Below are 10,531 nucleotides of genomic sequence, written 5' to 3'. Positions count from 1 at the left end.
ACCACAAATTTTGTAATCCTTCATCTTTTTGATACACTGGTAGCCTCCAGGCATGGAGGGGGCCCAGGCTTCTTGGGCCTTAGAGAGCAAATGGTCTGCATCTCCCAGGTGAGGAGGCAGGCTTTCCTCAGGCTCTCATATTTGGTGAGTGGCTGACCCTTTGCCAGTTGCTTTTTATAGTGAAGTCAGCAGAACTTGTGGGACTATTTTTAGTGGCGGGCTCAGTGACCTTAGGCCTTCCTTCTAAGACCTGGGGCCTTGAGGCATCTTCCCAGCAGCCTGGATGTTGTGTCTCACGGTCCTATGAGCCCTGACGTGGCAGCAGCTGCGTGTGCTATCCTCCTCTGGGGGGCTGTTCCCTCCCGCATCTCCTGGCCTGCAGGATCCGGAATGTTGGCCTAGTTGCTCCTGACACTTCCACCTGGAGGGAGAACCAGCAGCTTCACGGAGGCCAACCCCGAGTCCATGCCCCTACCCAGTGCTGTAAGTCCCCTTGCATGATTCTCAGCAAAGGCAACAAGTCCATCCCTGGCTGTTAAGTAATTTGGAGGGTGGAGAAGACTCAGGTCTGCTGTAGGGATGTTTTCTAACAGAGGCATGAGCACCCCTTGCATTGTAAATGCAGCACTGCCGGACACTCCCTGGTGGGCAAGCCTCCTGCCTCCAGTCTGTTACAATGATTCTATGACATCGTGGATGTGAGCATGTGTTGGAATGTCCTAGTAAGTGCAAGGTACTATTTCCATTACAGCGTGAACACTTGTTCATTTTTGTGCTTTTGCAAATTGCAAGAGGGTTCCATGCAGTGGCGCTGTCTTCCTTCCTGGTCGCTGTCGGTGCAAGGGTGGTGGTCTGGGCCCAGGGCAGAGAGAACTACTGCATTCCCGAGCCACCTCGAGACCTGTGTGGTTCTTCCTGTTGTCACTAAATCTCCATTAGTTCCCTGCAGAGCTCTGGAATGGGGTCACTGATTTGGCAGGACAAACAAGAACAATGGCTCACTTCTCCACATGTGAGTGAAGCACAGAATGGCCCTTGGGTATGGGTGGACAGGCAGGGGTGGTGCGCACTAAGCCAGCCCTGGGTTACTCAGCATGCCAAGCAGGGAACCGTGAGGGGCAGGTCCCAAGTGATCTGGAAATATCTTCATCATCATCACAGACCAAATTTCATTCCTTGGAACTTTACTGTTTCCTGTGCAAATCTGATATTATAAATTTAATATCAAAAAGCAGCTAATCCACTGAGCAGTCATCTTTGAACTGGGACACTAGATGAACCAGAGCATCTCCCTTATAAGCATGCATTTGTTCATGCATTCATTCACTTGTTTGTTTGTTTGAGAGCGGTAGTCTAGTCATCTTCAGATTCAGTCAGAACAGAGTGTGAATCCTGGCTCTGTCTCTCAAGGCTATGACCTTGAACAAGTGTAATAGCTCTTTGGGACCTCAGTTTCCTCATCCATAAAAAGGCAGGTGACATTCCCCTCATGGGCTTGCTCCAAGGGTTAGCACTGATGGGCAGACAGCCATCTGCATTCAGAGTGAGTGGCTGGGAATCAGACTTCTGCTCTCCATCATTGCACCTTTTCATTTTCCTCAATCAGTAAATGTCTTTCCAGTGCTGCAGATGTCCCACTCAGGTTCCCCTCCATCCCTGGGCACACCTGCCTGACTTCCTCATGTGGGCCAGCAGTGATGCCTAAGAGGGCTTTCCCTGCCTGTGGGAGCCACCTGGCCCACCTTGTCTGACAGTTCATCAGGCCTGAGGGTCCAGCACTCTATTGTGCCCTGGAAGTAGCCTCTAAACCCATAAAACTTGGCAGAAGCTAGGATTTGGATCCCCTGCAGGAGGGGTATGTCTGAGGTTCCCAGAGGTCCAGACAGGACTGAGTTGCCCTCAGTGGTAACTTGCTTGGTAATGAAACTTTATTGACTGCCCTCCTTTCCCTGCCTCACCTCCCCACCTCCCTGGGATCACCTCCCAGATAAACTACTTGCACTTGGGTTCTCATTGCAAGGTCACTTCTGGGGGCTGGGAGGGAGGTAACTTAAAGCAAGTGTCTAATATATACTAGTGGATATGTTCAGAGATGGACAGATTCTCCTTATAGTCTAAGAGGTAATACATAGTCTAAGAGATAATATAGCACAATGACATAGTTAAGAGGCATTGTGGGGTTGGGAGGAAGGAGGCTAAGGGGCATGTTCTTGACTTTCCCAGGGGAGGACAAACCGAGCAGAGGCTCAGGGAGCCATCGCAGGGGCAACTTTACAAGGACAGGACTGGGCAGGAGGCTGACCCGGCTGCAAGGTGTGGTCTCTGCAGGGATGGCCCAGGGGCAGGCAGGCTTGTTGTGGGAAGGCAGTCAGGGCCCTAAACTTCAAATTCATTTTATGGGGTCAACCTGCGGGGCGGGGGCACACCCCTCTGCTCTGGGTGGAGGGGTAGTCAGGGTCAGGGCTTGGCTAGCCCATCACATGGACCCAGGTGGGGCAGGGTGGGGGCCAGGGCAGGCCTTGAACTGGGGCTGCTGCCACCAAGCTGAAGGCCATCTGGGGAAGAAAAGGCCTGGCTGGGAATGAAGGATGGGTGCTGTGGTGGCAGAGGTACAGCAGGAAGCTGGGACAGACATAAGAAAAGCTGTGGGCAGGGTAAGGCCCAACTTGTGCCCCAAGCCTCCTGCAATGGTCCAGCCATATGCCTGGAATCAGCCCCTGCTTGTGGTGTGTCCTGTCAGAGCTTCAACAGAAATAACACAGTAGCAGGAAACATGTGAAGCCCTCACCACAGGCGAGGCACTGTGCTGAGGGCCTTACGTTGACAGCTTCCTTCCGTCCTCAACTCTCCGAGGTAGGCACTAATATTAACACCACTTCACAGATGAGAAAACGGAGGTTCATCCTGTTCCTAAGCACAGCTTGTGAAGTCATTGATCCCTTGCAATTATCCAGCTCAGGCCGCACAACAAAGTGTTACAGACCCAGTGGCGTATCCCATAGAAATTGATTTCTCAGAGGTCTGGAGCTTGAAGCCAAGCTAAAGATGCCAACAGGATTGGTTTCTGGTGAGATCCTCTTCCTGGCTTGTAGATGGCCACCATATTGCTGGGTCTTCACATGGCCTCTTCTCTGTGGGCACAGAGAGGGAGGGAGAGAGCGAGCGAGCCAGTTCTTGAGTCTCTTCCCCTAGTTGTTGGGATACCAGTCCTATCTGGTCAAAGTGCTGCCCATAAAACCTCATTTAACCTTTATTGTATTCCTAGAGGCCCTATATCCAAGAAGTCACATTGAGGATTAGGGCTTTACTATACAAATTTGGGGGTGGAGGGAACCAACATAATTCAGTCCACAATATCCTCTAACATTGTATAACTTTATTATTTACAAATGTCACTTAGTAAGTAGTGAGATCTATATATCTTAAATTTCCATCCCAGGACTACGTTTTGGCATAGTAGCTCTGTGCAAAAGCTACTCTGCTTAAAATTCAGATAGGCCTGCAGAGTCCTGAGGCAGTACTCTGGGCACTTATAAATGCTGTAAATAAGGAGAAGAGAATGGGGCACGAGCTAGGACCTGGTGCATACCACCTGCCACGTACCAAGGCCTAAGGAATGGGTCCTTGGGTCCTAGCATGGCAATTGTCCTTTGGAGCTTAGCTGAGGCTGTGCCCTTTGCAAGAATGCTACATTCTCCCTGTGGTTTCTTTACAACTGAGTTCAACTGTTAGTTGCTATTCATCAAGACACTTTTGTTGTTTTATTTTTCTCGCATTAGAGTTAAGTAGGAAATAAAATGTTTCCTGTACCCATAGCTATACTGAAACAAGATAAGCCCATCTCAAAAGTTACAGAGCCCAGAGCAAGATTACCGACGGGGGCACACAAACCATATGTTTAACGACATAGGCATATAAAACATGGCTGTAGAGTTGAATTGTTTTTCTTTTCTGGCCTTGACAAATGTAGCTCCATAGCAATTTGGGAGGCTGGGTTCAAGTGTAGAATCCTCGGACTCCTATGTAAAGATACAGGTGTGCCCCCAGCCTGTTCCTTCTCTAGGCACTGATCTGGGTGGGTATACATTCTGGAAGTGGGCTTAGAGTCACTCAGAATTCCCAGATCCTGGGGAGTTGGGAGCTTGATCTGGAAAGTTTAGGGTAGGGTTACTGGCTGCCGGTGGACATGATCCCTCTTTCCGTGGGGAGGGCAGGAGGTGTCAGGGGATGGCTGGGCCCTGAAGCCTAGCTGTGTACAGAGGTGTGTAGGCCATACAAACCAGGGATTGGGCAAGATGGCCTATATCCAGAGGCCCTCCTTATACGCAGAGTTGTCTTTGCTGAAGTAATATAATGTAGTACTAAATCTTGTTAAATATTTAGCTTTTCACTTGTCAATGCATTTCCACCCCTGTTTTGGACTATCCTGCCGTTGGACTCATGTTCTGGCTCAGACCATGAGGGTGAACTTTACCTGAGGCTCTCTCCCTCCAAAATCTCTCATCCCTCTTTAGATCTTGGTTAGAAGAGGCCGCAGTCAAGACATCTTTGAGTCGTCTGGGAAAGTAGAACCAGACTGGGTATTGCTTTTTGTTGTTGTTGTTAGGTGCGATATTATGGGGATGTTTGAAAAAACAAACATTTATAGATTAGATAAACATACTCAAGTGTTTAAAGGTGAAATATGTTTGCTAGAATGTCTTAAAGTCACTCTGGTGGGGAGGGATATAGACGGGAACAAAAAGGCAAGAGGCAGACCATGATGGAAGCTGACCACGGCGGTGTGGGATCAGTTTACTGCCATACTTTTGCATGTGTGAGCATTTCTACAATAAAGAGGTCACCGCAAGAAGAAAGCGCTGTTCCTGGAGACTCAGTGGAGCAGGGGCTGCAGGCGAAGCATCCATTCCTTGGGAACGGCCAGTGTGCACAGTCCGCACAGCTCCTCTAGAGGCGGGATCCTCCAGGCCCCTTTCCTCCGCGATGTTTCACAGCCCGAGAGTCGGTTCTCTTCTTTGGAAACCAAGCCTCGGATGATTCCCTGCAACACACGAGGGGGGAGCTCAGAGCGCTCGGCCTCGGGGAGCCCGACCTGCGGGTCACTCCTGCTCCCGCGCTCTGCGGCCCGGGGCGGGGTCTGCACCGCCCTGACCTCCCGCGCGCTGCACCGGCCGCGCGACTGTCCGCCTGGGGGCCCGCCCCGCCGGGAGGGGAGGCTACGCAAGCCCGGCCTCCCCCTTTCACCCGCGCCCCGCCCCGCCGGGAGGGGAGGCTACGCAAGCCCGGCCTCCCCCTTCCCCGCCCCGCCCCGCCCCGCCCCGCCGGGAGCGGAGTCTACGCAAGCCCGGCTTCCCCCGCCCCCCTTCCCCGCCCCGCCCCGCCGGGAGCGGAGTCTACGCAAGCCCGGCCTTCCCCTTCCCCGCCCCGCCGGGAGGGCATCCGGTCAGCCGGCCCTGCGCCGCGCGGGCGGGGACAGAGGCGCGCGAAGTCCGGGTAAACCGGGCTGGGGTCCAAAGGGGGGAGTTCGAGGGCGGCGGGGTGGCGGGGTGGCCCTCAGGGGGGGTCCACGCGAGGCGCCGGGTGGAGCCCGGGGTGGGGGAGGCGCCGAGAGGAAGGACCGCTCCGGGGGATCGCGGGGCCCGGCGGGGCACCCGGGGAGGCTCGGGGCTCGGGGAACGCGGAGGACCTGGGAAACCGAGGGCCGGGGTTTTAGAGGGGAGGCCCGGGGCCCGAGGGACGGTGATGTAAGGGAAAACCGGGAAGGGGAAGAAAAGGTGGTCCCGGGGGACCCAGGGCGGAGGCGGCGCCGCAGGAGGTAGCCAGGTGAGGACCAAGACGGGGGCAGCGCTGGCCGAGCACCTGAGACCGACAGAGGCGAACCCAGGGCCCGGGGGTGCCACGCGCTTGCGGGTGGCAGGGGGCGTCCAGGCCGCGAGGAGTGCGCAGGTCTTGTTCAGGTCCGTCTGCGGCTCCCTCTCCCCCAGAAACTACCGAGGGGAGGGGCGGCCCTGCAGGTGCTTTTGATGCAGCTGTAGCTTGAGAAACACTGGTCTGAAACTTCCGAACTTTGAGGGGTTTGGACTGCGGGTGGGACTGGCCAGGTGTCCTGTGATACAAAGGCATTATTACGCTTAATCTTCACAACTCTGAAGTCGGCGCTGTGGTCCCCATTTAACAGAAATCGAACTTTTCCAAGGACCCGCATCCAGGAAAGGAAAGAGCTGGATTTCAGACCCTCAGGTAGGCCCCAGGGTGCTTCCACTGAAGCCCGTCCCCTGTGAAGCCCAGAGGCACTTTGACCTCACAGCCAGGTAGCGGGCTGCTGAGTGGAAATGGTTGTTCAGTGAGTAGTTAGGAGTGGCCCTGCCTCCTGGCTTGCAGTGAGCACTAGCGTGTATGAGGTACTGGTGACCAGGTCTCAGACCTGTCGTGCTCTGGAGTGCCCAGAAGGCCTTGGATTCAAGGCCAGCTTCTCCTTGACTCACTGGGATGCATACAACCGATGGGACGGACCCCTGAGAGGCATCTGGAAGGTCAGTGACCTTTATAGACTCATGTGACTGGCAGCCAGGTGGGCTCGGTCCCCCTGGCCAGCCACTCTCATGGCCTGTGCCCGAGGAAGGGGCCCCAAGCACTCGGACCCTGCAGGGCTCTTGCTCCACACTTTGACACCTTGGCCAGGTAGTTGCCTGTGGTGGGGGCTGTCCTGGAGCGCTGCGTCCATATCGCATCCTCTGTGGGACAGGCTGGGTGGGAACCCCTGCCCTGGAGCCAGTGCCATCTCCCCGCAGCCTCACCCTTCTCCGTGGGCTGCAGGACAGGCTTTACCTGTGTCCACAGCCCACACTCCCGACGGGAGCCTCCCTCCGCAGCAGGCCTGTGCTCCAGGACCTGGTGTGTCCAACTGTACTCGTTGCTATTGATCCACATTTGAACACATCCTGCTTCTGAAATGCTCCCAGTTCTCGAGGCAGCTGAGTGCCTTTGACCACCATCCACGGGAACGTGAGGTCGCTGTGGGTGGGTCACGGTGTCCCCACATGTAAGGGGCACAGAGCAGGTGGGAATGCCTGCTGGGTGCCGACCACACTGGGCCTCGGATGCACGTTAGATGATTTTAGAGGGCCTTCCTCAGTGTGCTTGCCTCACGCGAGTTTCTCTTGGAGCTGCTCTGTGCGGTCCGCGTAGCTCTGCATCGCACCTTGAGACACAGCCTCTTTCTCCGCAGTGGGGGAAGCCTTCAGTTTAGCACAGCTGCCGGCAGTTGCCTCCTGTGCCAGCCTGGTTTCTTGGCATATTTAGAAATCCATTTGTGTTCCACTTGAATCTGAACATGGTGAGTGGGTCATCCAGAGGGTTTTTCTCCCTTTGGGAGGAGAGAAAGAATCTTTGGGTTACATGTTTCTCTAATTACCTAGTTTTTGTAAATCCTTTTGGTCCTCTTTTTAATTAGTTATCTTGTCTGGCCATCTGTGCCCTCTAGTGGGTGAGCTTTCCTGCTGCCTGGTTATCCTGTGAGCAAGGGTGCTGGGGGATTTCTGCTCTTTCCAGCACTGTCTGCCTTGGCCACTCCTTCCTGTTTACACGCGAGGGGTCAAGGATGTGTCTTCTCTTGGTGAAGTGATTCAGTCGTGATCAAGCCGACACAGGGCCCAGTTCATTAAAGTTAATGAAGGAAGGATTCTCTAGTAGGCTATATTTCATCCTTTGTTGACTCTAATTCGTGACTGGTTTTGTCTGCTGTTTCATTTTATTCTTTATTGGTTTTATATGTTTTGTATTAATTTACCTTTTGTGTTTGGATATCATGAACTTGTGGCCCTTTGCAGATTCAACTTGTGAAATGGCAGTTGTACTCTATTATTATTAAATGCTGAAGTTGTTGCTGATTGACTGTGGTGGTCTGTTTACATTTCGTTCCTTTGTCATTTAATAGTCCTTCGTCTGACGCCTTTGAAAATCTCTTATTTTCTGGCAACCACAGAATGTTCCGGAGCCATCTTGATTTTTCTTCTGCCTCAAGTTAGAGGATTTATTGTCCTCCAAGGGCTCTGTCTCTGAGTACGGGAGATGAAAATCTGAGTGTCAGAGGTGCATGGAGGTATCCCCAGACTAAGGGGAATTGTTGCTTTGGACTGCTTTTAGAAGTGTCAGAGGCAGAAGGTAGATCCTTTTTTAAGGCTGGAGCTCACGTTGACTTTTAGAGTTTTGATGCTAAGTACCCAGCTATTCTTGAAGGACATAGGGTCATGAGCAGCTAAGATTTTCTCCCACATTGGCAGTCCTCAACTCTCTCGCCCCCAGAGGGCAGGTGGAATGTAGCTGAAGTCACAGAGCTGGCCCATTGTCAGTTATCCTTTATGGGGGTCATTTGGGGTCACTCATGGGCCCTGATTCCTTTTAGTGGGGCAACCAATAGTGTTGCCATTGGTTTTTATGTTTTCAACATAAAAAAATCACTCTGAGGAAGAAACATGAACTTGCTTTGCCCATAAGACCCTACAGGACTGGCAGCCCTGGGCTCACATCCTGCCATCCTCTTTCATCCAGGTACCCCAGACTTGTTGGCCTCTTTGCTATTCCTTCCTTGGAATTGCCACATTTGCCCTACTTTAGTGCCTTTATACTTGCTGCTGTCTCTGCTTGCAGGGCTCTTTCCCTAGACCTTTGCACAGTTGACATTTCTTTTAAGTTTTATTTATTTTTCAGTAATCGCTATACCTAACATGGGGCTCGAACTCACAACCCCAAGATCAAGAGTTGCATGCTTTTCCAGCTGAGCCAACCAGGAGCCCCTGTGCAGTTGGCATTGTTGTATGTATGCATGTATGTATGCATGTATTTATTTATTTATTTATCAGTGGGGGTTTAGTAAAATGTCACACCTTCTTCTAGGGCCTTCCTTGATCCTCCATCTGTTCCCTACCCTACACTTTCCTGGGATAGTCCCTGACAGTTCACTGTATTTAATTTGCCTCATTTATTTATTTGTTCTCCTGTTTATTTCTATCTCGGCCTCTAGAATACAAATTTCCTGAGAGTAGGACCTTTATCTGTCTTGCTTTTCAGTGTATTCTCAGTACCTGGAAAATGCCCAGCATAGAAGGAAAGAACAAAAGGTTATTTGTTGAATAGATGATGAATCATTCATGTACTGAGGGGGAGAGAAGGATGAATAGGTGGAGCACAGGGAGTTTTTAAGGCAGTGAAACTACTCTGTATGTTATTATGATGGATACATGTCATTATACATTTGTCCAAACCTATTGAGTGTACGGCGCAAGAATGAACTGGACTCAGGGTGATTATGATGTGTTGGTGTAAGTTCAGTATAACATGCTCCTCTCTCGTGTGGGATGTTGGGGGGGGGGTGGGTTATGGAACTCTGTATCTTTCACTTAAATTTTTTTATAATAAATTTATTTTTATTGGTGCTCAATTTGCCAACATACAGAATGACACCCAGTGATCATCCCATCAAGTGCCACCCTCAGTGCCCGTCACCCATTCACCCCCACCCCCTGCCCTCCTCCTGTTCCATTACCCCTAGCTCGTTTCCCAGAGTCAGGAGTCTTTATGTTCTGTCTCCCTTTGGGGTATTTCCTACACATTTCTTCTCCCTTCCCTTATATTCCCTTTCACTATTATTTATATTCCCCAAATGAATGAGAACATACAATGTTTGTCCTTCTCCAATTGACTTATTTCACTCAGCATAATACCCTCCAGTTCCATCCACATTGAAGCAAATGGTGGGTATTTGTCGTTTCTAATGGCTGAGGAATATTCCATTGTATACACAAACCACATCTTCTTTATCCATTCATCTTTTGATGGACACCGAGGCTCCTTCCACAGTTTGGCTATTGTGGACATTGCTGCTAGAAACATCGGGGTGCAGGTGTCCCGGCGTTTCATTACATCTGTATGTTTGGGGTAAATCCCCAACAGTGCAATGCCTGGGTCATAGGGCAGGTCTATTTTTAACTCTTTGAGGAACCTCCACACAGTTTTCCAAAGTGGCTGCACCAGTTCACATTCCCACCAACAGTGTAAGAGGGTTCCCTTTTCTCCGCATCCTCTCCAACATTTGTGGTTTCCTGCCTTGTTAATGTTCCCCATTCTCACTGGTGTGAGGTGGTATCTGTATTTGTATTTCCCTGATGGCAAGTGATGCAGAGCATTTTCTCATGTGCATATTGGCCATGTCCATGTCTTCCTCTGTGAGATTTCTGTTCATGTCTTTTGCCCATTTCATGATTGGATTGTTTGTTTCTTTGGTGTTGATTTGTATTTCCCTGATGGCAAGTGATGCAGAGCATTTTCTCATGTGCATGTTGGCCATGTCCATGTCTTCCTCTGTGAGATTTCTGTTCATGTCTTTTGCCCATTTCATGATTGGATTGTTTGTTTCTTTGGTGTGAGTTTAATAAGTTCTTTATAGATCTTGGAAACTACCCTTTATCTGATAGGTCATTTGCAAATCTCTTCTCCCATTCTGTAGGTTGTCTTTTAGTTTTGTTGACTGTAT

At 51.1% G+C, this 10,531-nt stretch overlaps 1 protein-coding gene across 8 annotated transcripts in view; it reads left to right on the top strand.

The window, feature by feature from the left end:
• Positions 1-232: 232 nt before the first annotated feature.
• Positions 233-10,531, top strand: part of SLC41A3 (solute carrier family 41 member 3) — a 91,288-nt gene continuing 80,989 nt past the window's right edge. Inside the window, exons 1-2 of one of the 8 annotated variants that reach the window (XM_025991618.2) lie at positions 5,389-5,493; positions 6,179-6,240. The gene's annotated coding sequence lies outside the window, so the exon portion shown is untranslated. Of the gene's footprint in view, positions 484-5,296; positions 5,494-5,621; positions 5,824-6,178; positions 6,241-10,531 lie in introns of those variants that run through there. The other 7 variants (XM_072720116.1, XM_072720119.1, XM_072720114.1 and 4 more) reach the window with 7 other exon arrangements.

This window comes from Vulpes vulpes, chromosome 9, assembly GCF_048418805.1.
Source record: "Vulpes vulpes isolate BD-2025 chromosome 9, VulVul3, whole genome shotgun sequence".
NCBI lineage: Eukaryota > Metazoa > Chordata > Mammalia > Carnivora > Canidae > Vulpes > Vulpes vulpes.
This window is presented reverse-complemented; position numbering and strand designations above follow the sequence as displayed.